Here is a 7,017-nt window from a genome sequence, read left to right on the forward strand (position 1 = left end):
TAAATTTTTTGTCATTGCAACCGTGTTCACAGCATCTTCACCAGGAGTAGATTTTATCTCAGAAACCACTTGCCTTAGTCATCTTAAGAAGTGACTTCTCATTCGTTAAAGTTTTATCATGAAATGCAGCAATTCAGTTACATTTTCAGACTCTACTTCTAATTTTAGTTTTCTTGCTATTTCTACCACATCTGCAGTTACATTCGCCACTGAAGTCTTAACCCCCTCAGAGTCATTCATGAGTTGGAATAACTTCTTACTTTGGCATCTTCCCATGAATCATGAATATTCTCTTTTTTTTTGAGAAAGCAGGATTTATTGAGAGGACAGAAAAGCTCCCACAGTGGGAGGGTTCCCGAGGAGGCTGCTCATGAATATTCTTAATGGCACTAGAATGGTGAATCCTTTCCAGAAGGTTATCAGTTTATTTTGCCCAGATCCATTAGAGGAATCACTATTTATGGCAGCTATAGCTTTACAAGATGTGCTTCTTAAATAATAAGACTTAAAAGTCAAAATTACTCCATGATACAGAGTGGATATTATGATAGCAGGTATGAAGACAACATTCATCTCCTTGTACATCTCCATCAGAACTCCTGGGTGATCAGGTACCTTGTTAATGAGCAGTAATATTTTTTTTTTTTAAATTTAAAATATGATGTATTATTCTTTTAAAAATTTATTTTGTTTTAAAGATGTAGGGTACAATTCAAGATTAGGTATATAAGTAGTCATCGTATGGGTAAAGTTTGGGCCTCCCTTTGATCCCCGCTTTGCCTGGTTTGAGATCAGGTACCCTTATTAATGTTATGTGCTCTCCCCTCCCCGCTGGCAGTTTCTGGCTACTTCCAATCCCTTTCTTATAGTATTATGGTAAATGTTCAGGGTCCACTTATGAGTGAGAACATATGGTATTCAGTTTTATGTTTCTGTGATTAATCACTGAGCATTATAGATTCTAAATCCATCCAAGTAACTGCGAAGTCCATAATTTTGTTCTTCTTTATGGCTGCATAATATTCCATCATGTATATTTACTACTTTTTTAATCCATTCCAGTTTTGATGGGCATGTTTTTGCTACTGTAAATAGTCTTGCAATAAACATGCATGTGCAGGTATCTTTTTTGTAGAGTGATTTTAAGTTCCTCTGGGTATACTTCCAGAAGGGAGATTGCTAGGTCATATGGAAGGTCAATTTCTAGTTCTTTTAGGAAGTGCCATACTGTTTTCCATTGATATTGAACTAGTTTGCATTCCCACCACCAGTGTAGAAGCGTTTCCTTTTCTCTGCATCCTTGCCAGCATCTGTTGTTTTTTGTTTTATTAATGATGGCCTTTCTTACTGGAATTAGCTGGTATCTCAGTGTGGTTTTGATTTGCATTTCTCTGATGATTAGTGAGGCTGAGCACTCTTCCATGTGTCTGTTGCCTGCCCATATATCTTCTTTTGAGAAGTGTCTATTCATGTCTTTTGCCCATTTTTAATGGGCTGTTTGTTTTGTTTGAGCAGTAATATTTTTAAAGAACTCTTTAATCTTTTTTTTTCTGAGTAGTAGATCTCAACATTGGGCCTAAAATATTCAATAAATCATGCTGCAAACAGATGTGCTGTCATTCATTGGAGGCTTTGTTCAATTCCTAGAACACAGACAGAGCAGATTTAGCATGATTATTAAGGGACCTAGGATTTTCAAAATGGCAAATGACCAATGACTTCAACTTCAAAGTCATCAGCTGCATTAGCCGCTAACAAGAAAGTCCATCTGTCCTTTGAAGTTTTGAAGCCAGTCATTGATTTCTTCTCTCTAGCTATGAAAGTCCTAGATGGCACCTTTATCCAGTAGAAGGCAGTTTCATCTACATTGAAAATCTGTTGTTTAGTTAGCCATTTTTATCAGTGATCTTAGCTTGATTTTCTGGATAATTTGTGGCAGCTTCTATATCAGCACTTGCTGCTTCGCCTTGCATTTTTATGTTGAAGAGACAGCTTCTTTCCTTAACCCCCATGAACCAACTTCTGCTAGCTTCAAATCTTTCTTTTGCAGCTTACTCACCTTTCTCAGTCCTCAAATAATTGAAGAGAACTGAAGAGAGTTAAACTTTGCTCTGGATTCGGCTTTGGCTTACTGGAATGTTGTGGTTGGTTTGATCTTCTATTAGGCCATGTAAACTTTCTCCACATCAGCAACAAGGAAGTTTTGCTTTCTTATCATTCATGTGTTCACTGGAGTAGCACTTTCCTTTGCATTTACAGCTTGATTGTTTGAGGCAAGAGGCCGATCTCAGCTTTCGACATACCTTCCTCACTGAGCTTAATTATTTCTAGCTTTTGACTTAAAATGAGAGGTGTGCAACTGTTATTTCACTTGAACACTTAGAGGCCATTGTAGAGTTATTAATCAGCCTAATTTTCATATTGTCGTATCTTAGGGAATAGGGAGGCCCCAGGAAAGGGGAAGAGATGGAGGAATGGATGCTCAGTGGAGTGGAGCAGTCAGAGCACACACAACATGTATTCATGTATTGGTTAAGTTTGCTGTCTTATATGGGCACAGTTTCTGGTGCCCCAAGATAATTAGGATAGTAACATCAAAGATCACTGATCACAGATCTCCATAACAGATATAATAACAATATAATATGAAGATTGTTAAAATGTGACACAGAGATACAAAGAGAACACATGCTATTGAAAAAATAGTGCTGATAGACTTGCAGCATTGCCACAGACCTTCAATTTGTGAAAAATGCAATGTCTGTGAAGAGTAATAAAATGAGATATGCCTGTATTTGGGGTTTAATCTACCATTTTCCTAAGTGCTATTTTTTTCACCTGCTCTTGTTTCTTTGTTCCTTGTCTTCTTTCAACTTCTTTTAACTTTTATTATTTCATATTCTCATTCTACTAACTTGGAGGTTATAAATTCTTACTGGGGCTCGCCGTCCTTTCCAGACTCCGTCGTCGGAAAGCCCCCCGTTCCTGTTTCCCTTTCCTCTTCCCTTTCCCGGCTACAGTCCTCCCTCCTTCTTTCCCTTCTGTCCACCTCCCATTTTTCTACTGCCACCTCGGGTCTGGGCCATTTTCCAGGCCGGGCGCACTTCGGTGCGCGGCCCCGGGGCCCAATATATGACCCACAGTCCTGCGACCCCTTGTTTCCCCCGCCCCATGTGGCTGCGGGGTTGCAGCGGTGCTGCCCACTATGGCTCAGGGAAGCGCCCGCCTCCTTGGGAGCTGGGAGCAACGCTCAGGGCTTGCAGCATGGCTGGGATCACTCACTTCATAGAAGGAAAAGACTCCCTCCAGTGAAGAGATCCTTGGTGTACTATCTGAAGAATCGGGAAGTCAGGTTCCATAATGAAACCAACTACTCTGGAGTGTTGCATGGTTATGCAGCACAGCAGCTTCCCAGTCTCCTGAAGGAAAGAGAGTTTCACCTTGGGACCCTTAACAAAGTGTTTGCATCTCAGTGGTTAAATCATAGACAAGTGGTGTGTGGCACAAAATGCCACACGCTATTGGTAGTGGATGTCGACACAAGCCAGATCACCAAGATCCCCATTCTGAAAGACCGGGAACCCAGCAGGGCTGTGGTATCCATGCCATAGAGCTGAATCCATCTAGAACACTGCTAGCCATTGGAGGAGACAACCCTAACAGTCTTGCCATCTATGGACTGCCTACACTAGATCCTGTGTGTGTGGGAGATGATGGACACAAGGACTGGATCTTTTCCATTGCATGGATCAATGACACCATGGCTGTATTTGGTTCATGTCATGGTTCTATGGGACTCTGGGAAGAGACAGATGATGTGTTGACCCAAAGTGTTGCAAGACACAATGTGTCACGGGTTCCTGTGTATGCACACATCACTCACAAGGCCTTAAAGGATATCCCCAAGGAGGAAACAAACCCTGATAACTGCAAGGTCCGGGCCCTAGCCTTCAATAACAAGAACAAGGAATTGGGAGCAGTATCTTTGGATGGCTACTTTCATCTCTGGAAAGCTGAAAATACACCGGCTAAGCTCCTCTCTACCAAACTGACATATTGCCGTGAGAATGTGTATCTAGCCTATGGTAGTGAATGGTCAGTGTATGCAGTGGGCTCCCAAGCTCATGTCTCCTTCTTGGATGCACGGCAGCCATCATACAACGTCAAGTCTGTCTGCTCCAGGGAGTGAGGCAGTGGAATCCGGTCAGTGAGTTTCTATGAGCACATCATCACTGTGGGAACAGGGCAGGGCTCCCTGCTGTTCTATGACATCCGAGCTCAGAGATTTCTGGAAGAGAGGCTCTCAGCTTGTAATGGGTCCAAGCCCAGACTAGCAGGGGAGAATCTGAAACTAACCACTGGCAAAGGCTGGCTGAATCATGATGAAACCTGGAGAAATTACTTTTCGGACATTGATTTCTTCCCCAATGCTGTTTACATGCACTGCTATGACTCGTTTGGGACGAAACTCTTTGTGGCAGGAGGTCCCCTCCCTTCAGGGCTCCATGGAAACTATGCTGGCCTCTGGAGTTAACGACAATTAACTCTCTTCCAAAATGCAGAGATTTACACTAACTTCCATCCTTAGTTTCCTTGTTTCTTTTCATTTTTTTTTCCAATTGTGTGAGGCTCTCGTATTTTAGAGGGAACACCAAAGTTTGCCTATGGTTTAGGCACTTGGTAAGACGAAGCTCTGTACAGAAATCTGAAGGTTGTTGTTTTTCTTTTTTCCCTTTTGGTAATCAGAATTTTGCTGTATTTTTTTCTTTCTGGGTTTTCAGCCAAACATTGTTCCTAATCCCTATTTGTATTTTTTCTTTAAGTGACACACACTTTCCCCTCTACGGCTTCTTTAGACTGAAATAACACGGTCATTCTCACCCTTACTTCATTCTTGAGAGGTAGGGCTCCTTTATTATTATATGGTTGCTGTCAGACTTTCTGTGAAAGTTTGGGAGCCATGTGTGTGTGTGCGCATGTGAACTTGTGTACCTGTAGGTACTGTGTGTCACTGAAATTACCTGGAGTGAAGAGTACTTGTAACTTGAATATTTATAAAAGAAACAACTTTATTCACAGAGTCCAGCTTTGGGACTAGTCTGTAACTTGTTTTTTAAAAGTCTAACAACATGGATAATAGGAAGTAAAAGCAAAGAAAAAAAATCATCACTAAGGAATACCTTTGCATTAGATTGCAGGCTTCCTGGGTCCTCCCATGCCAGGACTCCGAAGTGATCCAGCCCTACTTGTCTTCCTACCTGTGTGTCCCTCAGGTGGGAAGGACCTGTCACTTCTTCCTGATTTCCCATCTGCCTAGCCAGCAGCCACTCCCCTAAAACATCAGCATATCCATCCAGATGCAGCTCTTGAAGCTGCAGAAAGCTTTATGGGACTTAGTAAAGAGAATCCTCATCCCTCCCCTCTAGACTTTATCAGGTATTTCAGGGACCTGGAGCTGGATTTTTTAAGTCTGCTAAGATTCACATACGTAGTCCCCTTGGCTTTGAGGAGAAACTTCTCCATTGCCATTCTTTTAATCTCCCGGTGGGTTTTGCTCTTATTTTCTAAGTTGGGTTCAGTCCAAGAGGGTGGGGGTAAGCAGGGGGTTTATCTGTGTGTAGTGAGAGCTTCATGTGTGAATTATTCATTTTCTCAATGCAGTGGACTTAGGGTTGAAGCCATCACCCCTGCTCTGCTGGCTCAGCCCTGGGATGGTGATGACTGACCTGCAGCCAGCATTATCGTGCATGTAACAGCATCAGTGTGATTAGCAATTTGTTTCTCCTTTGAACTGTCTGTTTAGTTTGAGGTTTTTAAACTTGCAGGCAACTGAATGACTGTGATGTCCACTTCTTACCTGCTTTTTATACATCATGTCAAAGATAACAGTTGTTTCCACCCACAAATTCCTCCAAGCATATAAACTCTGATTTTTTGTCAACATCACATTCTGGAGAAAGGAAAAGTCGTATTTGCTCCTGCACCTCAGTTGCTTAGTTGCTGCCTCAGTTATCCCCCTCTTCGCTGGGTATAAGTGAGGAAACTGGAAAAAAAGTGTCCGGCTCTTGATGGTTGGGGGAGGCTGCTGGGGAGGGGAGACGGCAAGTCCACCCTAACTTGGTGTTACCCGGCACACACCACAGGTTCTGGAATTCTCATCTTTGAACCTAGAGTAATAGGTGTTATAAACAGGGAATTAAGCAAAATGCTGGATGCTATAGATCTTTTAATTGTCTTAATTTTTTTCTATTATTAAACTACAGGCTGTAGATTTCTTAGTTCTCACAGAACTTCTGTCATTTTAAACTGACTTGTATGTTAAAAACAAAAAAATCTTAAGTAGAATGTTTTGTACTGTTGCCAGACCCTCTTCTGTGATGGGTAACGCATTTGATTGTTTGAGATTTTCTGTTTTTAAAAATGTAGCACTTGACTTTTTGCCAAGAAAAAAAGTATATATTATTCCAGTGCAAAAAAAAAAAAAAAAAAAATCTTACTGGGCTTTACGTGATCCCCCCCAAGAAATTAAGACACTTATTTCTGATTTACCATCTTCTAATATACTTGGTACTATTACTTCTTCCTAGATAGTGCAGGGACCATAGAATGCTTTAAATTTATGTATTCTTCTCCCAATTTATGTGCCATTGTTCTCTTATGTTTTAGCTTTTATTTTGAGATAATTTTAGATTCATAGAAAAGTTACAAGAACAGTACAGATCATTCTCATATATGACTTCCCCTTATGGAAACATATAACTATAAGTAATTAAAACAAAGACATTCATGATAATAACTCTCAACAAATTAGATGTGGAAGGGATGTACCTCAACACAATAAAAAATGTATATGTTAAATTCAAAACTAACATCATACTCAGTGGTAAAAAATTGAAAACTTTTCCTCCGAGATCAGGAACAAGACAAGGATGCCCATTCTCACCACTTCTATTCAACACAGTAATGGAAGGTCTAACCATAGCAATTAGGAAAGAGAAAGAAGTAAAAGGCACCCAA

General features: G+C 40.9%; 1 pseudogene across 1 annotated transcript; it reads left to right on the forward strand.

The window, feature by feature from the left end:
• Positions 1-2,958: 2,958 nt before the first annotated feature.
• On the forward strand, positions 2,959-4,976 carry LOC103270139 (annotated as a pseudogene). The gene has a single exon (XR_002482517.1). The product of XR_002482517.1 is annotated as a DDB1- and CUL4-associated factor 12 pseudogene (transcript).
• The last annotated feature ends 2,041 nt before the right edge of the window (positions 4,977-7,017 follow it).

This window comes from Carlito syrichta, unplaced genomic scaffold, assembly GCF_000164805.1.
Source record: "Carlito syrichta isolate Samal-C Ts95f unplaced genomic scaffold, Tarsius_syrichta-2.0.1 Scaffold309733, whole genome shotgun sequence".
In the NCBI taxonomy this organism is placed as follows: Eukaryota; Metazoa; Chordata; class Mammalia; order Primates; family Tarsiidae; genus Carlito; species Carlito syrichta.